This window comes from Urocitellus parryii, chromosome 7 (assembly GCF_045843805.1).
Source record: "Urocitellus parryii isolate mUroPar1 chromosome 7, mUroPar1.hap1, whole genome shotgun sequence".
Taxonomy (NCBI): Eukaryota; Metazoa; Chordata; class Mammalia; order Rodentia; family Sciuridae; genus Urocitellus; species Urocitellus parryii.
The window spans coordinates 115,886,641-115,912,061 of record NC_135537.1 but is presented as its reverse complement, the minus strand read 5'-3'; the positions used below and the strand labels follow the sequence as shown (position 1 = coordinate 115,912,061).

General features: G+C 35.6%; 1 pseudogene across 1 annotated transcript; it reads right to left on the bottom strand.

Annotated features, from left to right (window-relative positions):
• Nucleotides 1-267: 267 nt before the first annotated feature.
• On the bottom strand, nt 268-25,421 carry LOC144255965 (protein Spindly-like; annotated as a pseudogene). The gene is made up of 12 exons (XR_013344014.1): nt 25,348-25,421; nt 20,963-21,138; nt 17,672-17,848; nt 15,743-15,937; nt 15,009-15,158; nt 14,817-14,915; nt 14,620-14,730; nt 13,185-13,325; nt 10,898-11,019; nt 10,186-10,371; nt 2,565-2,883; nt 268-415 (listed from the first exon to the last, which is right to left on the bottom strand). The product of XR_013344014.1 is annotated as a protein Spindly-like (transcript).

The window sequence follows — 25,421 nt, the reverse complement described above, 5'->3', positions numbered from 1 at the left end:
ATGTAGATTTAAATTAAGTATAGTCTTCCTTCCGTTAACAGTTTATTCAGTGTGAATCACAGAAGATCCATGAAGGGTCATCACTTAAGAAACTCTCCTTAGAATCACAATCAAAATTGAAAGCCTGGTTGAGAAGCATGGAAATGCCGGCTCTTGATACAATGAGGAGACTTGAGTACTTCGAACTCTGGCACCACTCTGGCTCTTAACTAAACTTCTCAGTAACCTCAGGGCAAGTAGTACCTCCCTCTGATCAGAGAGAAGTCCTTACTGCTGAGGACACTGGGTCTCTGGAGTGGATTTGGAGGACACGTATACAATAGGGTGTGATTTCTTACAAGGTTCTTTTTCCAATTTGCTTGCAGGTTCTTTCCCTTCATTAACGTCTGTTTGAAGCATTGACTCAGTGGCTAACCTACAGGCATTAAAGCATCCACTCTGAATTCAAATGTAGTTACGGAAAAAAAAATAGAGAAACAAACCTGAAATATATTGAGCCTCTAAGGAGGAATGGTGCTATTTTTTTAATAAGAAAAAAAAATTAGTTGACTCCAATACCATTAAAATACTAAATGACTCTTGAAAGTAATTATTCTTATCAATAGACTTAATTTTTAAATGTCTAGTAAATATGTTAAGGTTGATAAAAAAAGGCCTGTTAAGGCCTAGATTAAAGAATTAAATCTGATGAGATATCTATCATGATAAGTACACATAACTCAAAAATTGAAATGCTGGAGCAGTATTTTAAAGATAACATGACACACAAAAGGCCCATGCACAAGATGAAAACACCATGGGATCCTGGCTGCACAGATGTCTGTCTCAGACAATGAAAACACACTCAAACTGAGTTTCAACTAGGAGAATAGTTAAAGAAAAATATAAACAGTGGGGAGATAATAAAATAGGCCTGGGAACACTTTAAAGAAGAGCATCAATTAAATTTATAAAGCATGCAACAGTGAAGTTTCCAATAAAAGCCACTTTTGTTATAAAATCATCTTCAGATTGTGTATCTAAGTTAAGCATGCAAGACACAAGGTTGGAAATGTCTGCAGTGAGCAGATGGACTCACACACATGCAAAAAAAAAAAATCAAGTGTTTTGTGGTATTTTATTTGTTTTTGTTTAACTAGCAAGGCAAATAGTTTCCAATATGCAATTTGAGTCAAACAATTTAATTAGATACATTGAAGCAATATTTTTTTCAAGCACAAAAGGGCAGAAGAAGAAATGAAGGCAACATAGCTGGCAAGATATGCACTGATCGGTTCTGGAAATCCACCTCTGGAAGACCATACAGGCCACACACCGTGAGCCACGCAAACCCGCACTGGTCATATGCACACTCCCACAGTGAGCAACACACACACATGCACGGCCTGCAGAACTTGCCTCAGAACAGTTAGCGCTATGGGTACTGTCAGGTAGCATCCATTTGTCATTTTATCAAGAATATCAAGCTCTTATTTTATGTGACTTACAACATTATACAAAAAACTCAAGGAAGGAAATAATTAATTAGTCTTCCTTACAATAACAACAGCAGCTAGAGTTTTATCATTGTTGAATACATTTAGTAGCACTGAAAATTTAAAGAAAAATCAGATAAAACATACAAGGAAGTTCTTTTACATACGATGGACTGTTTTACTTTTTCGATCAAATGCACACAGAAAATGCCTGACTCTGTTCCCTTCATTCTAAGAACAAAGTAGCCCTAGTAGCACCTTAAAAACCTCATTTCATTGGAGACAACCCAAGCTGGCTACTTTCACAGAAACAAGTTTGAATTTTATATGTCTAAAAGTATTTATTTTTAATATACCTGCCATTGCATTACACAACCTTCATCTTGATTTCCCCTCCATTTCCCTCACTCACTTCTGTTTATCCTACCCAGATCCTGCTGTGCATGCCCAGAACTCCAGCTGCAGCCAGTTACATCCTCTTCCCTCTGTTCACTTGCTCTTACCTTCTCACTTCTATTCCTTTTAAAGGACAAGGCCCTTCAACTGGTCCTTCAGATACACATATCTGACACTTTCTCTTTTAAGTCACAAATTCAATTATGCAGAAATTGGAGGCTTTGAGGTTTTAGAAAAAATGGAAACAAATTACCTTGGATATTTAAAAATGTCAAAATAATTAAAAGTAATGTCTGAAGGACTGGTATAAACATCATCAAAAGCCATAGAAAACTTCACCTACATTTTCTTAACTAAACTGTCTTCAGACTACTGGAAAACCTTTGAGAAGGTAAGTTGATTGTTCCTTCATGGCTACTCCTTTACCAGGAGAAAAGTAATAGCACATTTATTCAAACCAACAAGAGAGATGTGTAGCTTTCTAATGACTCCCTTCTTCAGGAGTCCTTTCCCCTTGCAATCATTTTTGTCTTTCTCAAAGTTTTAGAGAAGTTGAAGGCGGGCAGATGAAACTGGGGCATTAGACTGCATGCAATATTGAGAAGACAGATAAAGAGACAAAGAGCATAGCTCATGCAGCGAGAAGGGAGAGAAAGGGAGGGCTGCTGGCTGCCTTGAAAAGAGGACACTGACCTGAGAGAGCCGGGCGTGTTCTCACTTCTTTCACTTAAGGCTTGAGCAAGCTTCACACATTTCTTCTCCTTCTTTGGCTGCACATCCACGGGCAGATTTTTGTGAGGAGAGAGAGGGGCAGTGGGAGTGTTTGCAGACACTGACTTTTCTAATTGCAAGTCACCTTCTGAAGGGTTAGGACAGGACTGTGTCTCCTTGTGAGGTGGGAATCTAGAAGTTCCTTCCCCGGCAGCACTGCTGGCACATTCGTCTTCAGCAAGGGTCACATCCAGAGGTAGCACCTCCCGCCTCTTTTTGAGTATAGGAACTTCGATTTTCTCTGAGAATGAAAACCATTAGAAAAATCCAGTCAATGAACAAAAGACAGACCAAGGGAGAGCAGTTATACATAAAGTCTTTTCCTTTTTTCTATTCTTTCAAAATCCACTCATCACCTCACTGAAATCTATTTCTTTTTCTTTCTTTTTCATAGACTGCATTAATTAAAGCTTTTATAGGTTATTTTGACCATAAATTTTTCCTTGGGAACTCAATACAGGAATTCTAGGAATGAATAAAATGTTCTCTTGTGGTATTTTGATAAAAAATTCTAAGGGGCGATGGTTCCTAAGGGAGACCTTGGTGCCATGGAGATAAAGATGCAGTGGCAAACAGTCAGGGAGTTTAGGATCAAGTCTGGCACTTAGCAGCTGGATGACCTTAGGAAAGTATTTAATCATCCTACATTTTAAGGTTTCTAAATCTGCAAAATGTGGATTAAAAATACCTCCTTTGCTTTGTCTGTTACAAGGATTAAATGAAAAGAACAAGTCAAACTCTAAATATTGGATATCCCTTGCTGCTCCTTTGAAACCCAGATCATCTGGATTTACTAACCATCCTCCTGTCCCTTTGCTGTGTTCAGTTCAGCACACTACCCCTGAAATTCCTAATGGGTAATTTTTACTCACAGGAGCTTACTAGGATCAGGGAAGAGAAAAAGGAGAAAAGAAAGAGAAGTCTTTTAAAACAATATAAAAAACTTCTCATTGTTGACATTTTCCACACTATTGACCACAATGAACAGAGTTCAGCCTGTCAACAGGGTGAGGGCAGAAACCCGTTGAGAATTCTTAACCTAAAACATGTTGACAATACCTTTTGGGGAGGGGAGGGAGTTAGGACCATCACATTCATGGACTTCTTTACATTTGGCCTTTTATTTTAAAATTTATACATAGTAAAGTTCATTTTTTGTAGTATACAAGAGGCAGAGGGTGTATTGGGCTATTTTTTCTCGGTGATGTGACTTGCTCTAATAACTGTCCAAACATTTTTCCTTAAAGGCTAGAGTAAGAGAAGAGGTCGAGTAGAAATCTCCAGTGATAAATCCCCTTCAGAACGACCAAGCTAAATAACTATATGCCAGAAAAATACATTCACAAGAACTCAGAAAACCAGAACAGGTAAGTTAGACTGTGAAGCCCACAAGGGGAAAGGTTCCCTGTTACTGCAACTCCTTGTCCCCAAGCTTTCATGGTACCACCTGCAGAAAGCCCCCAGAACTCAGTGTGTACACTGAAAAAAGTAAGCAAGAAATAGATATTTTACTTCCTCACCACCAGAATCCCTCTGTGGGAGTCTCACTGCATGGGCTCACAGCAAGCACTGAGAATACTCCGTGGGATGCTCCTGAGACCAGCTAGAAGGAAGGAGAAGTAGGGCTCGAACTAGCACACAGAACTTGGCACTGGCCCTCCATCCCTGCCAGAGGAGACATGCTAGTAGACAGAATGTTTAGAAATGTTTACTGCTGGAGGCGGGGTTCATAGATCCTCTGGACTCAAGAGCCTGACTGGCTCTCCCACATGCCTTGAGTGTACTCCATGAATCTCCCATGGGTCCATCCAGGTTGGAAACTGCACCAGCAGCAGAGTTGTCAAAAAACCTGCATCTAACCTAAGCTCAGGGTGCCCTCTAATGCTGAAATGGAATACCATAGGAAGTCTGCTAAAAATGTCTAAACAAGCCTACTGGAGTAGAATAGTCACAAACAAGTCCAGACTGCAAAAAAAAAAAAAAAAAAAAAAAAGGAAGAGATACCTAATTCATCAATGCAGAGACAAAGATATATGTTACAAGGACTAAGAAGAGCCAAGGAAAGATGTCCTTATCAAATGAACAAAACATATGGCCAAAGATAAACCCAAGACATTCATATGCATGATTTGGCAGACAAAGAATTTAAAATATCTGGTTTTAAAAAAAAAAAAAAAAAACTCAAGAAACTTCAAGAAAACAGAGGACCAATTAAGAAAATTTTATAAGGAGACATTTAACAGATTGAAATAATTTTTAAAAATCAAATTCTGGAGCTGATAAATAAATGAAATAAAAAAGCCACTGGTGGGCATTAATAGCAGAACTGATCAAGAAGAGGAAAGAATTAGTGAGCTTGATAACAGGCTATTTGAAAACAGAGGAGAAAAAAGAATGAGAAGGAATGAAGAAAATTCATGAGATCTCTGGGACACCATTAAAACAGCAAATCTATGTCATTGGTGTCCAAGAGGATCTAGAGAATGACAAAAGGTTAGAATTAAGTTTATTCAAAAATATAACAGAAAACTTTCCAAATCTAAGATACAAACACCCAATTACAGGATAATCAAAGGTTGCCAATCAGATTCAACCCAAATAACTCTCAAAGGTCAAAGACAAAGAGGACTTGAAAGCAGCAAGAGGAAAGAAAGAAGCAAGTGACACAGAAAGGAATTCCAATATGACTGGTGGACTTCTCAGCAAAAACCCAAAGGGCATAAGGGAATGAGATGATATCCAAACTGCTGAAGGAAAAACATCTGCCAACCAAGAATAATGTACCCACCAAAGCTTCTTCAGAAGTAAAGGGAAGACAGACCTTCCCAGACAAAACCTGAATGCACTCATGGCAACAGACCTATCTTATAAGAAAGGCTGAAGGGAGTTCTTCAAATGCAAAGAGAAAAAAAAAAGATGAGAATGTCTAATATGAAAACATCTAAAGGTATAAAAACCCACAGGTAAAAGTGAGCATTCAGATAAATCCAAAATAACACAGGAACTAGGGGATGTAAACCATTTATATCTTTAGTAAGAAGCCTAAAGGACAATACTAATACAAATACAGTAATCTGCTAAGGGATATGGAATATAAAAAGATGTAAATTTTAACATCAAAAACTCAAAATATGGGAGAGAAATGGAGTTGAAGAGTAGAAGGCTTTTTTCTTTTTTGCTTTTGAAATTAAGTTGTTGCACCTCAAAATAACCTGTTGTAATTATAAGATGTTCTGTGAAAGCCTCATGGTAATTACAGAGCAAAAACCTTAAATAGATACACTGAAAATAAAAACCATGGGATCAAAACATGCTGATAGGAAAAAAAATCACTTAACAAAGGAAGACAGGAAGATAAGAACAAAGATGTACAAAACAACCAGAAAACAAGTAATTACATGACAGTACCCAAATCTGACTCTGCTGCCTACAAGACACTCACTTGTAAGGAATATAGACAGAGAGTGAACAAATGAAAAAAGATATTCCATTCAAATGGAAACCAAAAGAGAGTAGGAGTGGTTATACTTAAATAAAATATGCTTCAAGTCAAAAACTGAGGAGACAAGGCCATTACAGAACAAACAAACAAAAAAGAGTATACAACAATTGTAAATATATGTCTAAATACATAAAGCAAGCATTATTAAATGTAGAGCGATAGGCAGCAATTTTTTTGCAGTGATAAGGTACTTTAACAGCCCACTTCTAGCAATGGAAGAGCATCTAGCCAGAAAACCAGCAGAGAAACATCAGATTTAAACTGTACTCTAGACCAAATGGAGCTAACAGAAGTTACAGACCTTTCCATGCACCAGCTGCAGCACATTCCTCTCAACTGCACATGAAATGTTCTCAAGGGTATCATGTCAGGTCACAAAAGAGAACATCAGAAACTGTGCAAAGATGTAGAAATTAAACATACTTAGAAGCAACCAATAAGTCAATGAGGAAATTAAAAGATAAATTTAAATATTTCTTTTCACAAGTAAAAATGAAAATATACCAAATATGCCAAAACTTTATGCTTTCAGCAAAAGCAGTTCTAAGAAGGAAGTTTATAGCAATAAACTCCTACTTCAAAAAAAGAAGGAAGAGAACAGCTTAGTGGTGGAGTGCTTGCCTACCACGTGAGATGCACTGGGTTCAATCCTCAGCCCTGCATATAAACAAAATAAAGGTTCAAAAACAATTTTAATTTTTTTTTTAAAAAAAGAAGGAAGATCTCAATGTCTCATCTCAATAAACTAGAAAAAAATAAGAAAAATATAAGACCAAAATTAGTAGAAGGAAGAAATGGTAAGGATCAGAGCACAAATAACCAAAATAGAGGAAAAAAGAAAATAAAAGATAAATGAAGAATTGTTTTTTGAAAAGATAAACAAAATGAATAAATCTTTAGCCAGACAAAAACAACAACAACAACAACAAAAACAAAAAACTCAAATAAATTTTAAATAATCAGAGGTGAAAAAGGAAACATAAACTGACCCCACAGAAACAAAGAATTTTAAGAACTAGTAAATACAAACAAATTGGAAAACCTGAAAAAAAAAATTCTGGAGAGCAGAAGGCAACAGCATATCAAAATAATTAAATACCACGATCAAATGGAATTAACCCTAGGATCTAAGAATGGCTTAAAACACAAATCAACAAGCTGATATATCACATTACAGACAAAAGGGCAAACACCATACGATCATTTCAATAGAAAAAAAATTGACAAAACTTAACAACCTTTTTTGATAAAAACTCTGAATAAATTAGGCATAGAAGGAACACATCTCAGTATATTAAAGGCCATAGATGATAAACCCACAGACATCATACTCAACAGGGTCAAAATTAAAGTATTTCCTTTAGGATCTGGATCAAGACAAGTATGCCACCAGCATTCACTGTTATGACTCAACACAGAACTTGAAGTCCTAGCCAGAGAAATTAGATAAAAGGAAGAAATAATAGGCAGCCGAATTGTAAAGGAAACCGTCCCTGTTTTCAGATAATACAATCTTTTACAGAAAATTCTGAATACTCTACTTAAAAACTATTAGAACTAATAAATACAGTAAGGATATAAGATACTAAAGCCAATATATAAAAGTCAGTAGTGTTTCCATTCAACAATAGCAAATTATCTGAAAAAGAAATAAAGAAAGTAATCCCATTTATAAAAGCTATGTTTTTTTTTTTTTAAAAAAAAGTGAAATAAAATACCTAGGAAAAAATTTAATCAAGGAGATGAATGAGCTCTACAGTGAAAACCATAAAACACTGGTGAAGGGCTGGGGATGTGGCTCAAGCGGTAGCGCGCTCGCCTGGCATGTGTGCGGCCCGGGTTCGATCCTCAGCACCACATACCAACAAAGATGTTGTGTCCGCTGAGAACTAAAAAATAAATATTAAAAATTCTCTCTCTCTCTCTCTCTCTCTCCCCTCTCTCACTCTCTCTTTAAAAAAAAAAAACACTGGTGAAAACTGAAAAGACAGAAAAACATGGCAAGATATCTCATATTCATGAACTAGAATTAATATTGTTAAAATATTCATTCTATCCAAAGCAATCTACAAATTCAATGCAATCCTCATCAAAATTCCATAATTTTCTTTACAGAAAAAGAAAAAAATAATCCTAACCTGTCTTAAACAATAAAATTTCAAATAGTTAAAGAGCAGAAAGAACAAAACTGGAACAATGCTAGTACCTGACTTCAAAATATACCACAGTGCTAAACTGACCAAAATAGCATGGTACGGGCACAAAAACAGTGAAGAGAGCAATGGAGCTCAGAACACATACTGGGGAAAGGACAGTCCTTTAATAAATGGTGCTGAGAAAACTGGATCTCCACATGTAGAACCATGAATATTCATTGTTTATTCATTGAGAACATTCTCAACTTCTACAAAATCAACCTTTTTTAAATTTCACAGATGAATAGGATCGTGTAGTGTTTGTCTTTTTGTGCCAGACTTCTCTCTTATCATATACAAAAATCAACTAAAATCTATAAAATTACTTGAAGAAAACATAGGGAAATGCTACATGACCTCGGTCTGGGCAAAGGTTTTTTAGACAATCCCTCAAAAGCAGGAGAAACAAAAGCAAAAAAAAGCAAACCGGATAATATCAAACTAAAAAATTTCTATAACAAAGAAAACAATCAACAAAGTGAAGAAAAACTACAGAATAGAAGAAATTGCTTGCAAATTATACAGCTGACAAAGCATTACTATGTAGTATCTATAAGGAACTAAAAGAACTCAATAGCAAAAACCCTTCATATAATCTGATTTTAAAAATGGGCAAAAGACCTGAACAGACATTTTTCAAAGAATACAGAGGTTTACTCAACACCACTAAATCACTAAACATCAGGAAAAATGCAAATTAAAACCACAATGAGAAACTATTTCATCCAAGTTAGAATAACTATTATCCAAAAGAAAAAAAAGAAATTCTGGTGAGGATATGGAGAAAGGAGAACTCTCATATACTGTGAGTGGGTCTATAAATTAGTAGTCATTATGGAAAATAGTATGGAAGTTTCTCAAAAATTAAAAATAGAATTAACATGTGACCCAGAAATCCCAATACTAGGTGTGTGTGTGTGTGTGTGTGTGTGTGTGTGTGTGTGTGTTTTTCCAGATATCTGAACTCCCATAAATGGAGAAAGAAAATGTGATATATATAAGTAATGGAATACTATGCATTCATAAAAAAGGTATGAAATCCTGTCATTTGTGACAACTTGAATGAACTAAGGATCTTGTGTTAAATGAAATAAGTCAGGCACAAAAAGGCAAACACTACACGGTCCTATTCATCTGTGGAATCCAAACTAGGTTGATTTTGTAGAAGTTGAGTGTTCTCAATGAAGAATGAATATTTAAGGTGATCACATGGTAATTACCTTCATTTAATCATTACACAATGTATATATAAATAGAAACATAATAAATATCCAATTATGATATGTCAATAAAAATATAGAATTCCCAATATTTAGTTGGAACATGGCCCCTGAGAATCAAGATTGAATTTTCTCAATCTTGCCTTGCTGTGACAGCAAGGCCACATAAATCAACTCTGCTCAATGGGATGGTGGCAGACAAACACAAAAGGAGTCTGAATCCTGCAATGCCTCCTCAGACTTTCATCGGTGGAAGAATAATCACAAGCACTTAAACCTAAACTGTGTTTAGATCTTCTATAAATAATCTGAATTAGCATAACTTCCAACATTAGCTGCTTATTTAACTTTTTGGTATGACAACATGCTACGATTTTAAGTGGATAAGCCTCAAGTGTCAGTATGATGAAGCCTAGACATCCAAAAAAGCCACATATCACATTCATGCATACCCAGTTCCCTTTGAATTTTTCAGCTGTAAATTTCCCTTATTAACTACAGACTGATAACCGCAAAATTGGTTTGTAATGAGATTTGCTAAAAGCAATAGTTTGAAAAAAAATGTTGATACACTTTCTCAGAGCTACTTAGGACTTAAAAGACAAAAACATAGGAAACTTGCATACCTTCAGGTTCATACTTCAGCTTTAATTCATCTAGCTTAGCTCTGTTTCATATTTTCACTTTCTGCAAGCTGAAGGCATCTTTCATTTGCAAAAAGTTTTCGCTCGATATCCAGGGCCCGCTGGCTCTCAAACAATGCTTTCCTCCGCTGTATGGACAATTCACTTTTGCTGCTTTCATTTTCTTTGCTACAGTAACAGAAAAGAAGAACCAAGGAATGTTAATATATAATTTTGTGAATAACTTAGTGGGATGAATCTTTAATTTTATATTTGAAAACTTGGTTAAAAATATATTTCTTTGGGATTTCTAGTAACAAAGAAACAACAAATAATTAAAGTTTAACAATAACATCCCCCGCTGCCAAAATTCATGCATTATTCCAAGGTGATTCATGCATAAATTCCCTTTAAGTTATGAGATACTTATTCTTGAAAAATTTGGATTATTAAGAATATTTTCTATATGAAAGTCCTTTTTACTTACCAATCTAAAAAGCTAAACACAAATTATTTACTGAAAGTATTCTTCAGTAATTAGTAATTATTAAATCTTGCATAAAACTCATGTATTACACAAAGACATGTTATTGACTTTCTTTACTGTGGAAATTTCTTTTGGCAATTTGAACTTAAAAATTTGTTATTATATGAATACCATCTATTAAAATAAATAAAAAGTCTTTATATTCCATCTGCCAACCCAGACACCTACTTTAAGTTCTCAAGCTTTAGCTGAAGTAAATCTGTATAATAGGTGTTATCTTCCAGAGCACCAGAGTTGCCTGAAGGTTTTGAATCCATACTTTCATATAAATTATAAAGAAAGCAAAAATTCTTATTACTTACATAACAAATTAGGTTACTGTATGCTTATTAACAATGGCAGCAGCCACATGTTAATCTCTCATCCTTTGACAAATACTCTTCAAAGATCCACCCACTTACCTGAGTGCAGTAGGTACAAGAACCACCAGTCCTTCCTCAGGTAAGAAAACTGGCTCAAGGTACTACCGGCAAGTAAATCAAGAGCTAGATTGTGAATCCAGATCTAACTCACACTCATATCTCTGACTCCAACTATACCTGTCTTAGGATTTCACTCTCCTGGCTTTTAGAATGAGAGAAGCAAATGCTTTTTGGGTTGAATTCTGGTATGACAAAGCTATACAATGGAAAAATAGGAAAAAGAGAGGAGATTCTTGAGGTTATTTTTGGTATCCAGGCTTTAAATATTCTGATTCACTCTTTGAATATTTTCTTTACTGGAAAAAAAAGCAGATGTTTAAAAACTTGCAAAGAATTTCAGAGATTGCACATTTAAAAATCCTCCTAATTTAAGGTCACAATTTTCAAAGTATAGCACAAAGCCCCAGGGATAGACTACATATACCTGCCAAGTGACACACTGCAAATTTAGCTAAAATTATAATACTTTTAATAGTTTTTAGAAGAAACAGAGATAAAGTCATATAAACAAATTTTTCTTCAAAAATGTCAAAATAAAGAAAGAGAAACTGTTCCAGATTAAGGAAGACTGAAGAGACTTCATGGTAAAACATGCAACCTTGGATTAGGCCCTAGAATTGAAAACACTAGATTTTTTTTTTCTTTTAAAATTTGCTTAGGGTATGTTTTCATCAGCTTTTTTTTTTTTTTTTTTTTTTTTGTCTCTGTGACCAAAAGATCTAACAAGAACAATGTAAGGAGAAGTTTACTTGGGGTTAATGGTTTCAGGTCTCAATCCACAGATGGCCAACTCTATTGCTCTGGGCCCAAGGTGAGGTAGAATATCATAGTGAATGGGTGTGGGGGAGGAAAGTAGCTTAGAAAATGGTAATCAGGAAGCAGAGAGAGAGAGCTCTCTGCTCACCAGGGACAAAATTCCAATCACCCCTCCAGTAACTTAACTCCTCTAGTCACACTCTACCTGCCTAAAGTTACTACTCAGTTAATCCATATAAGTGGATCAATCCACGGATCAGGTTAAAGCTCTCATAATCCAAACATTTCTCCTCTAAAAATTCTTGCACTAACACAAGAACTTTTGAAGGACAATGATAACTGGCAAAATGTAAAATGTAGCTTGGTTAATAGCATGGTTCAATGCATATCAATGTTAATTTGTAATTTTGACCATTTGCTTATATCTCCAATAACATCATGGTGCTTAGGGGTAAAAGGACATCTGGTTTGGAACTCACTCTCAAAGTTTAAGAAAAAACATATAAAAACAGAAAAAGTTATAAATCAAGCATACAAATAAGAAATAGGGAGCTCTGAGTCAAAGGCATGTAGGAGTACTTTCACTTTCCTGGAAGGTTGCACTAATTGCAAAATAAAATAAATTTATTAGAATTTATTAAAGACATCCATAAATTCCAGTGGATATACAATGTTGAATTGACAAAGCTCTAAAAATAATGGAACAGATAGCACTAAAAAATAATTACTGATGACATTCAGGCAAGAAATCTCACTGACATAACACTGAGCAGAAGACAGAAACAAGGGTATATATATTACATGATTCAATTTATATGAAGTTCAACAGAATGTTCACATAATGTTGACACAAAGTTAGGAGGTGGGAGCACTTCATTTCAATGGGGCTTTTCTGGAGTGCTAGGAATGTTTTAGGTAATCTGATAGTAATTGTAAGAATATACATATACAGATATAATTATGTGTGTGTGTGTGTGTGTGTGTGTATAAACATATATATGTTAAAACTCACTGAGTTGTACACTAAAGATATAGGTACTTACAAACAATAACCAGATAATAACAACAAAAATAGAATAGATTGGTTTGTCTTTGCTTTAGTAAAAGAAGCATGGTCAATAATACTGAAAAGCAGAGACAAAAAAAAATAATTTAAAGATTGGGTCAATATGTACTGAAATTGAAAGTTAATTATACGATGAGAAACCTATTTAAACTGAAAATTTAAGATATTCAAATAAAAATCCAGCCATATCTTTTCAAGATATTATACGTACCTTAAATTTCTCCAGATTTCTAATTTCACCTAAAAGATGTTTTATTTCACCGTTCTTCTGCTCTACCATGGAAAACAACCGTTCCTGCTGCTCAAATTCAGTTTGAGATCCTTTCATCTGTAGCAATGTAGCAATCTGTAAGTAGAATCCCCCCACCACAACAAAATTGAGATATTCTGATAAGCATTTTTCTGGAACAATTTGTATTTTGTACTAATACTATTTAGAACTTGTTTTGAAAACTAATTAGTTATTTCTAGTCTAATAATTGGAAAATATACATCAATTAGTTTTGTTGTAGACATAACTTTGGAGTACTTCTACTTTTTAATGATATCTGAAGTCTTTAATATAGTTTTACCTAGTTTGTGATACAAAATTGAATAGCATGACTGTGGTCCAGAGGGTGTCATTTAACTGGTAAGTAAGCCTGGACAAATGTGGCCTGCTATTCACCACCTATACTAACTCCTGTTAAAGCGATTTCTCAAAATTCTCCATTAGCTTTACTTAAGTAGGGGAAACTGTTAAGCAGCTCAGTCACAAACATGATATTCACAATGATAAGAATGGGAAGTACCATATGAGTATTTTTCTACAATTTAACCCCCAGACAGTTCTGAGAGGCAAGGTCTATCACCTCTACTTTGTAAATGAGATATGCCTTTTAGATGCTCTCAGAATATATGTCCCAGGTAACACAACTAGCAAATGACAACTATGCTTCAATCCAGTCCATCTAATTCCAAGTTCAATCAGTGACCTTTCCCATTTCTCTGGTAAAACTGACATCTTGAAAAAAAAATCTAAACTTTCTTCCAAACACCACCTTAGGAACATCAGGCAGAACAGACCATACATTGGAATTCTAAGGACTGCTATAATCTTGGAATCTTTCTAATTGCCATAAGGTTTTCTGTTACTTCTTATTTGTGTGCAGCAACAAACAACAAAACCCTTAAAATTAAAGGGGTTAATAACATGCTTTGAGGAGCTGCAAGAAAAGGGAACCCTAAATAGTTCAAATTTCCATCTAAAATAAGCCTTCATGAGAAGTGAGAAATGGCAAAAGCTAGTCTCATTTGATGTGGGAACCCAGAAAGACTCAGAATAAGTGAGAAACAAACACTTTTAAATTCCTTTTCCCTATTCTATAAAGATTTACACCTCCCTGGCAAGGTTAGTGAATGATCATTAAAATAAACAATTAGTAGTTGTTAAACACACTAATGTTTTTCCAAGATTAACTTTTTGAAAACATAAAAGTATCTTATGATCTACCTGGAATTTCTAATTTTTAAAAAAATCATGCAGTTCTAGAAAAAAATATAAAAGTATGCCCCTTGAAGGAAAAGATGGATTTTGTGATATATTTATCTATATAATGCTAATATGAAGTAGATTTAACAAACATTTAAGAGCGGTAATTCCACACCTTCATTCTTTGCATCTGTTCTCTATTAAATGCATTTTGCTTCTTTAGTGACTGATACTTGACTTTCATACCGATAAGCTGGCGTTCCATTGCCGCCCTTCGATCTTCTACCTGGAAAACATTGATATGTTTAATTGTTCTTGTACTAAATGAAATAATAGTTTACCCAATTCAATTATTAGAATACTTGTAAGTACCTCTGCAAACAAAGAGTTGCCCTTACTATTGGGATCCAAGGCTTGCTGGAGGGCCTGGCCCAATTGCACCTGCAGATCTTGATTTGCTACACGAGCTTTCTAAATTCAAAAGAAAACAATTTAGCTAATAGAGATTAAATTAGCATGAAAACAATTTAAAAACTGGAAACAATACTACTGTAATCATAATACCTCTAAGGCATTATAGTATGAAACTGCTTCTTTCTCCCACTCTTCTTTTTCTTCTTTAAGTCGGTCTACCTGGCGCATTAAGTTAGTACTAAGACGTTCTAGTTGTTCCTGTCTGTACTGTAGTTCATTCACTTCTTCCTTGAGAGCATTCTATTCAACAGAAATTGAAAGACAAAATTCTCTTGAAAATGCTTTCACTTAGCAGCTGCTCAGCTAACTTATCTGTAGTGGTTCACATTCAAATTAAAACTACAAAAACCTGTCAAAGTTGTCAGATACCTATTAAAATTTTAAAAATTACTTAATTTTTCAGCAGGGAACCAAACAAAAGGCTCTAGAGACTGCTCTTTCTGACTGTGAATTCAGGACTTTAATTTTTAATGACTCATAGTCTGAAATGAAAAATCTATGTTCACACAAATTTCAACTTCCATTGTACTAACATTTTATATTATGACACAAACTAGGATCAGAAAATGTCTATGTCCTTTCAGAGCTTTCATTAATCTAAAGGTACTGTCTGCCTTATTTAATCAGGTCACCTAATACTATTTTTTTTTAAATAAAGTAATTCTCCTAAACTACATAAAACATTTTTTGGATAGTTAGATCAAAGTAGGTCAAAAAAACATTTCTTCCTCCACACTAGCTCATTAGAATTATTATAAAAACACATAAAATGTATGCAAAAGAAAAATTTAAAAATCTAAGAAAACACATGCCATAAAAATTACCTTCACACTTTCCATTTCAGTCAGCTCAACCTGAAGAGCCAGCATCTATGAAGACATGCTTTCGTGGACTCGCTCAGACATAATCCGTATTTCCTCCGATTTATGAGACAGGAGTTCCTTCTGGTGGTCTACTTTGTGCTTTAGCTGCTTTTCACTAAGCCTAGCTTCATCTAACTCTCCAATCAGTTTTTATATCTAAAGTATAAAAAAAATGACAATTTTATAAATCAAAAGGTATTTTCTTTCTGTAAAATATCACTGAATGATCCAAACTTGTACAAGAGACTAGTAGAGCTTCCAAGGACACTCCAATAGTGACCCACGTTGTTTTATAAACAGTCCATTCTAGCCATCCAAGTAGTTTGGATGCATTAAAGCTACCAGAAGCACTGTGTAGCTGTGTAAATGATGCTGTGACCAGCCATGCAGAAGCAGAAGCCTGATTGGAAAGCTACCACAACAGTCTAGGGGAGAGGGGATGGTGGGGACTAGAGCCACAGTAGCCTACATCCAGGTTCTGTTGGCCAAATCCCCACAACAGGCTGATGAATTCAACATGAGAAGTAAGAGAAGATACTGGGGGAAAAAAAGCCAAACTTTTGGCAAAAGTGATTTAAGAACATCAGTAAGACTGAAAATTTTGTATTGATATACTCTTTGCTCTACCACCTAAGCCATCTTTACAGTTGGTCCTTACTTCAGGCCCTGAAAAAATATCCCCTATTGCTACATTTGTTTATGTAATGAAAGCTACATGAAAAAAAAAAAAAACCCACTAGGAGAAATGAAAATGCATCATTACCAGTCGTTACTGTCTAAAACCAGATTAGTTCCAGACAAGCTAGACTATTTGTCAGTAATGTGCAGGATGACTATGTATTTCACAAAAGCATTATTTGTTTGTTTTACCATCTATTAGGAAAAAATAAACCAACTCAAATATGTGATTTCATTACTAAAAATAGAAAAACACTTAGAGCTAAATCAATAAAGAATTAAGGCAGCAGTATAGCTAGTACAGACATGGAAAAAAATCTTAGAAGATGTTACATAAAAAAAAATCTAAAAATTGAAAGAGACTTCTGAGAAGACAATAAAAAGTCAAGCAAGTTTTGAAAGAAAGGGTTTGTAAAAGTCTGGATTCCACACGAAGAGGAGCCATGGTGAAGTTCTGGATTCCTAAGTAGCAATCTGAAGGCTGGATGGGTGGGGGTGCTAGAAAGGAATGGGCATTCATGAACAGCTGTTGTCTATTTAGTGTTTATGTATGAAGTGGAGCTAGTATGTAATGTGTCATCAGATTATGTACACACTCAGTGATACAGAATTTGGTGTGAGGAAGACTTGTTTCAATTCACAACTGACAATTTCTAGCTCTCACCTTGTCCAATTTGCTTGATCTACCTAAACATTGGTTTTCTCATCAGTAATATGGAGATAAAAATAGGATTTCCCTTAAAAATATATTTTGAGAACTGGATCATGTTTTTTCACAAAAAATAAATTATAAGGTATCAATACTAATATATAGTAATTTATAAGGAACTACTGATTTGTTCTACAGAATTACAAAGCACACCACTAGCTGCAGTAAAGGCTAAGGGACCACTCTGTCTGAAAGGAGACTGCTTGACTATGACCAAGGATGCCTCAGTAGTTACTAAATAAATGGATCATAAGAAAATTGCTGTTATCAAAATTGGAAAATTATATGTAATTAGAAGGCTATATTGATACAAGTCTCACTTTTATAAGTCATTTTATAAGTTTTTGTTTCTCAGTGTTTCTACTCTCAACATTAAAATGACAGAAAACTGATCTATGCTATTTTCACAGTGGTACTTGAGAAAAATCTTTATCACCTTACATTAACAGATGGTTGCATCAACATGGGGTATTTTTGCTCTGAAAACATACATATATTCAAACCTTGTTTTTTAGTTCATTCACTTCCTGTCCATGGCTTTTGTTTAGCTGCTCTTCTAATTATTCTAGATGCATTTTTTGTTGTTGCTTAATAGCTTCACATTCACAGCTCAAACTTTCTAACATGCGACTCTTGAGCTCAACTTCTCTCTGAAGAGTATATTTTTCTTGTTCATAATTCTGAAAATAGATTCAATTACAATTCAATTACATAAAAAATCACTTAAAGCTATTACATATAATCAGTTCTCACCTTCAACTGGCTTATTCCTGTTTCATACATTTGCTGCTTTCTGAGGTACAACCACATGTTAAATCTGGAATAACTTTGTAGCTCATCAGTTTTAGTGAATCCCTAAGGTATATTCTGAAAGTACAGTAATGTCAAAAACACTCAGGCTGAAGTTAGTACAGGCATCAACTCTAGAAAAGATGCAAGGTTACCACTTTCCAATCTGGGGCTCTGATGCCCTAGTAACCCGCAATGCAAAACCTAACTGGGGAGGCATTCTCTGGATTCCAAAATCTGAATAAAACTTTGTATGATGAGTACCATCAGGCTACGTTAAAATGTCCCTGATTTTGGCTGCATTATCAACTGTCACAGCAGCATGTCTTATCTCATGCTGACCCAAAACTAGGCATTTGTTTGACGATTAGGAAAATAAGCTATTTATTATTTCGTACAGTTTGATAGCACAACCTTCAAATCTGGAGTCCATCTGAGAAAGAACATAAAAAAGTAAAGGGACTTTTGGTAACAAAAGACCAGAAACAAGGTCTTAGGCATTCAACCTTCCATCTATTCCACACATACTTACTAAGAACCCAGCAAATATGCCAGGTAACAGAGAAACTCAGATAAATATAAAAAATGATGCCTGACTTCAAGGAGGATCAATGTCTAAAGGAACAATAAACACACAATTCAGCAATTACATTAAGTCACAGTAACTGGTAAGTGCTAGCTCAGAATACACTTCCTGAAGGAAGTAATGTCTATATTGGTTTTTAAAGTATTAGGACACATGCTTACATACTACGTTCTGATGCAGAGAACATCATAAAGTGAATAACTGTTTAACTAGTCAGATCATTCAGGTGTCTGAGCTCCACACACGATCAGATATCATTTGCATTTTATATGCAGGGGATGTTCCAAGACCCTGGGTGGATAGCTGAAACCACAAGTTGAACCAAACTCCATATATACATATGTACACACATATCTTGATGAGTTTTAATTTTAAATTAGGCAAGTTAGAGATTGGTAACATAACTAATAACAATTATAATAATATGCTGTAATAAAAGTATGTGAATATGATCTCTCTCAAAATATCTCATTGTACTATGCCTAGGTGAGGAGAGGAAGTGAGGTGGAGCAGGTGGGATAAAGTAGGATGGCACCAGATTTCCTCACACTATTCAGAATGGCATGCAATTTAAAATTTATTATTTAGTTATGGCACTTTCTATGTAATATTTTTAGACTACAGTTGTCCAGAGGTAATTCACACTAAGTGAAACTAGAAATAAGGAGGGGGCCTAGTGTATGGTAAAGTCCATGATAGAGAAATGGTAATTGCTTCACTACCCTGTAGAAGGCATTGACAGAGAAGTATTAGTTCAAACTCCTTCATGAAGCTTTAAAGTATAAGATAAAATGAAACTAGAAAAATGACCTAAAACAAGTAACATTATTTCTCCAAAAGTACTTCCACTTTTGATAAGTTATTTCTCCAAATAATTATATATAACATGGTTTTATTTTCTACTATTAGATTTTTAATTCTTTGCTTTGCTTTACAATTAGGTATTGAGCTCGTGGTCAAGAACAGTACCATATGGAAAAACAAGAGCTGTCATTAGTAACTTTTACCTGCTATATTTATCATTTTCAATTTTAGTTTATACCACTGAGGATTTATTAAATTAAACTGATTTATTCATTTTTTCAATAAATATTTGTGTGCAAAGCACTAGAGAATATAGCAGTGAACAAGACAAAATTCTTAAGGACCTTGCAATCCTGGAGATAATAAGTACTGCAAAGAATTAAGAGTGAGTGATGCTACCAGGTGCAGTGGTGCACACCTGTAATCCTGGCAGCTCAGGAGGTGGGCAAGAGGATCACAAGTTCAAAGCCAGCCTCAGCAAAGGCAAGGTGCCAAGCAACTCAGTGAGACCCTGTCTCTAAATAAAATACAAAACAGGGTTAGGGGTGTGGCTTAAGTGCCCCTGAGTGCAATCCCTGGTAACTATACCCCCTGAATTCCCCCCACAAAAGAGTGAGTGATGCCGACTTTAGTTAGGGCTGGTCTCTATGAGTGACATTTAACTGAAATCTGAAGATTGAGGATTCAATCTATGAAGAGTGGGTGAGGAACAACTAAGCAGGAGGAAAGAGCTCATATAAACCCCCATAAGGCAAGACTAGGATAGCCTGAACAAGGAAAAACAGTTTCCTATGTTTGCAAAAGTCCAGCAGAAGTCAAATCACATAGGGATGTATAAACCCTCAGACTGTCTTTTGTAAATACAATTGAAAGCCTTATGCAGATTGAGAAAGGAGATGACATGATCTCTTGTGCTTTCCCATGAGAAAGAATGATTCTATGTTGAGAAAGAATGATCTGAGTGGCAATGATGGAGCAGTCAATCTGGTTAGAAGGCTGTGAGAAAGACGACAGTGGCCTAAGATAGATGTTTTATAAATCATGTCCCTAAGAATTTGTGGACTAAATGTGAGACTTCTAGATTTTTGGGTCAAGCAACTGAATGTCATTCAATTTACTAAATAAATAAGCTAAAGAAAGAGAATGTTTGATTTGTAGACAGGGAATTAAATATTCTGTTTGTTTATATCAAGTTTGAGATACTCTTAAGTGGGCAATTGAATACATTAATTAAGAGTTCAAGGGAGGACTATTGCTCCTCCATTGAACTCTTAATTAATTGTTAATTAAACAGTTTAGGTTGCTAAACTACTATGGGGGCATTTAGATGATATTCAAAGCTCCAAAATAAGTGAGGTCACCTATGTAGAGTGTGGACAAACAAAACTTAGTGATAAATATGGTAGGCAAATTGTGGTAGAAAGAGTAAACATAATTGAAACTCAGAACACACTGCTTTGGAAAGAATATCAGGAATTCATTAACTTATTCACCTTTAATGAAAATGGCATAGATAGGAAATTAGACCTTCAGAAAATAAAATAATTACTGCTAGACAAAATAAACCTTCAATAGCTAAGCACAACCTCATAAAAAGAGGAATCCACAGTCTTACCTCAGTCATGGTCATCATTTCATTACGACATTTATCTAATTGATTTTGCAATTCACTTTGGCTCTCCAATAGTTGTAAAACATACTCTGCAGCTTTTAGTCGCTCTTTTTCAACCTCTTTGAGCTTGCTTCGAAGATCTGCAATATCTGCCTCCATGTTCTTTTCCTGTTTTTAGACTATTATAAATAGAAGAAATACAATTTTTTGAGCTTAAACAAACAAAAAAAAACCCATACAATAAAACCAATAATAAAGGAACCATGTATCCCCAGTGCTACTATCATATAAAAACATAATATTAAGATTTTATTCCTGACTTGTAAGGAATCAAATTTGCATTCTTGTTCTAAGACCAAAAATTGTTCTGAAATTTTTTTTACTTGAGTTGAGACCAAACCAAAAAGAACAGAAAAAAAAAGATACACTCAATTGTGCTCCTAAGAAACTCAACATTAGGAAACTATTCAATTGTTATATATTAAATGTCCATAATTACTAAGGTAGAATTAGTCTCATAATTGTGTTACTGTCAAAATAATCAAAGTAAAAAGAAAGCAATGACAGAAACCAAGAAACTTTATGGTATGCATGCATGACTGCTGCTTAAGAGTAAAAAAGACAGTTTTAAATCAGACTCACAAGATAAAGTAAAGAATACCCTGTCTTATTTTTTATAGTAGTACTACTTTGCTGAATGTATTTGTTTCATTGGAAACAGATTCACAGTATTTTTCTAATTACTCTTAACAGATTATGTAAAATAGAAACTATGTTCAGAACAATTTCCAGGCTAAGCCTTACAACTTTACACATAGGATAACTGTACTTTAACTTAACCTCATTTATTGTCCCTTCCTCTTTGGCCCTAGTCCCTTTAAGCCAAACCAAAACTGGACTTTGCTTTCATAGAGCATCAGATGATTCCCTATGTCTTAAGTTTATAGAATCATGCATTTAACAAACATTTACTGAATGCCCCATTAGCTAGGCTTCATTCTGGGCACTTCAGATCATTATGGCGTAAAACTGGCAAAGTTATTCATTCATTAAACGTACATTCTAAGAGGGGAAAATAATAAGTAACAGCGTAATAATTAAATACATTAGAAAATAGAATTGGAAGGAAAAAAAGCTCAAAAGAGATAGGTGGTGTAAATAGGAGGCAAAAGATGGGAAATAGGTATGCATCATTGTGTGGAAGAATGTTCCAGGCAGATGGGAAACCCTAATATGGAAAGAGTCCAAGATATGAACTAGAATTTAGGTCACAGATAATAAAGGAGCCAGCAGATCAGTCCATTATAAAGAGTTTGGCTTCTAGCATGTCTGAAGTAGACAATTCGGTAAAATTTAAAAGAATCATTTCACTGCTGTGTTGAATAGTTAGGATGGAACAAAACTGGAAGCAGAGAGACCATCTGAGATAATGCCTCATGCTAGGTGGTTGCATAGTAGGTGAGAAATGCCCAGATTCTGCCTATATTTTAAAGGTAAAGCCAACATGATTTTCTTATATATGGAATATAGCAAAATAAAAAATGCCTTTAAAAAGTAAAAATACCTTCAAGGCTCTGCCCTTAGCAACTAGCAGAATGGAGTTGCCCTCATTTGAGATATTGATGTAAAGTTTTTGGGGGGCCAGGGGGACCAGGATTTCAAGTTTTGCATGAAAGATGTCAAGCAGGCAGCTGAATGAATATATGTGTAGGAGAGAGGTGTAGGCTAGAGATATAAACTTGGAAGTTATCAGCACAAGTCCTTCAGATTGAGTATCAACAGAGGATGAACATAACAAAGAGAAGAGGACGAAGGACTGAACCCTACTAGAAGGTGAGGAAAAAGATGTAAAGTATATTCAGGAGTTAACAGTGAGGTAAGGAGGAAATCAAGAGCATGTGCTGTCTTAGAAGCCAATAAACAAAATGTATTAAGGAGGTAGGAGAGATCATACCAAACGCTGCTGCTAAGTCAAATTGGCCACTGGATTTTGAATTTATGGAGGTCACTGGTGACCCCAAGAGAATTTTGGTGGGAAGATGGGGTAAAAGCCCACTTGAAATGAGTATAATAGAGAATGGTAGGAGATGAAAAAGTGACAGAAAATACAGTTTTGCTTCAAAAAGCAAATAGAATAGTAGCTGGAATGGAAGTAGAAAAAAATTTACTTACTATTTTAAAGATACAAAACAATATGTGTGTATACCCTAGGATAAATTCAGGACAGAAGATGACACAGGAGATACTGGAGAACTGCCAGAGTGATGTCCTTGACTAGAGGATGAGGTCTAATGTACTGAGAATGTAGAATGGATATCTTCTCTAAAATGAAAACAAAGCATACAATATAGATGCTGATTAACTAGGGAGATATAGTAGGGTGTATATTGAAGTAAACCTAGTTGGTTTTTTGTTCATTTATGTTTTGGTAGCAGGGTATTGGGGATTGAACCCAGGGCCTGTCTGGCCCATGCTAGGCAAGTGCTATACCACTGAGCTACATCCCCAACCCTAGTGTGACCTTTTAAATGCCTCACTTATCACTGAATTAGAAAACAAAGTTCTTAACTAAGAATCAGTAGGTAGGAGATATAGGGTTTTATAATAGGGTAAAATAGATACCATAAACTAACCAGTGCAGACTACTTTAAAATGCAAGACCTTTTCAAAACGTATATACAGTGAAGCTAGCCAGCTAACTGTTGCTTTATTAACAATAACTTATATTTGTTGGGGATTTACCACCTGCTAAAAGAAGTGCTTCAAATACATCATCTCATTTAATGCTCTTCATGAGCCCATGTTAAGCCATTATTATTATCTCCATCTATCAAAATAAAAATGAGGTTAACCTCAAGGCCTCCTATTAAGGAATACACAAGGAAGCCAAAACATTAGTTCTCATTCATTCAAAAAATTTGCTGGAATTTTATTACATGTCAGACAATGCGCTTAGTGTTGAGGATAAAATAATGATCCAAACACTAGAAAATATTTTGTCTTCTTGAATTTTACAGTGCATTAGTAGAAAGGCATCAAATCAAATAACTAAACTATAATGTTACAAGTGTGATAAGTGCAAAAGGGAGAGCTGTAACTAAGGTGGTATCTAAGCCTATAACAAGAGGGAACTGTTCCCTCATTACGTGACTTTTCAGCTGAGCTCTAATGAGTGAAAAAAGAATTAATCTATCAACCTGCAAAGAGTTAACCTCTCCTTTAGCCATGGACGAACTAAAACTAATATGTGCCATACATTTTGCTTGGTACTCTATGTACATTTTCTTAGCAATGTTCTCAAAGATCTCAGAGGGTAGAAGAACTTACATTTTAAACATGCAATCTTAATGTGGCACAGAAAGGTTAAGTAACTTGCTCAGGGTTATCAGTCACTCAGGAGCTAAATGAGATGGGAACCAGAGTCCATTTCCAAAGCCTGGTGCTCACATTTCTGTCTGGCCTCTCAAAACAGCATACAAGCCATGCGCAGTGGCTCACGCCTATAATCCCAGTGACTCTGGGAGGCTGAGTCAGGAGGATCCCAAGTTCAATGCCAGCCTTAGCAACGGAGAGTCCCTAAGCAACTCAGTGAGATCCTATCTCTAAATAAAATACAAAACAGGGCTGAGGATGTGGCTCAGGGGTTGAGGGCCCCAGAGTTCTATCTCCGGTACACCGCTCCACCCGCCCCCCCCAAAACAGCATACAAAAAACATTGGAACACAGTAAGCTCTAGAAGTCAAAGCTGCCTAGGCCCTTCCACCTCCATCCCTTACTGGTGGCACCAATTCGGACAAGTAACTTAACGCCTTGTTTCATCATCTTCAATACAAGGAGGGTAATGACCATCTTACAGGCTTATTGAGAACATTAAACATGATAATGGATGGAATACAAATAGGGCAGGGAGACACGCATGATTTGAAAGTTTCGAGCTACGTTTTAAAAAAGTAAACAAAGGACAAAATTCATCTTGACGTTTTACTTGACCCAACGCATCCAAAATACCATTTCAACTCGTACTCATAATAAGTGTCAGAGACACAGCTCTTGTGGGATACTACCTTTAAAATCCAGTGTATAATTTACATTTAATTCGGGTTGCCACAGTGGCTAGGGGGCCATCGTACTGGACAACGCACCTCCAGGGGCCATCAGTCTGAGGCCCCCAGCAGCCACCTGGCCTTCCATATTTATCCAGAGTTCCCCAGAGAAGCGAGAACGTCCAACCGAAGACTGGGGCCCGACTGGAAGCCAGCTTATAAGAATTTAGGGTTCCGGGATCGAAGGCGTTCCGGCCAAAGCCTCCGCCAAGACCCAGGCCCCAGGCTTCCTCAAGCCCTGCTCCCCGCCGCCTACCGCTCCTCTCCACTCTCAGTAGTCTTTACCTCTGTCGTCCTCACTCCTTCCCCCAGCTGCTGGCAAGAGCTGAGAGGTCGGGACGTCCAGATCCGTGATGCTA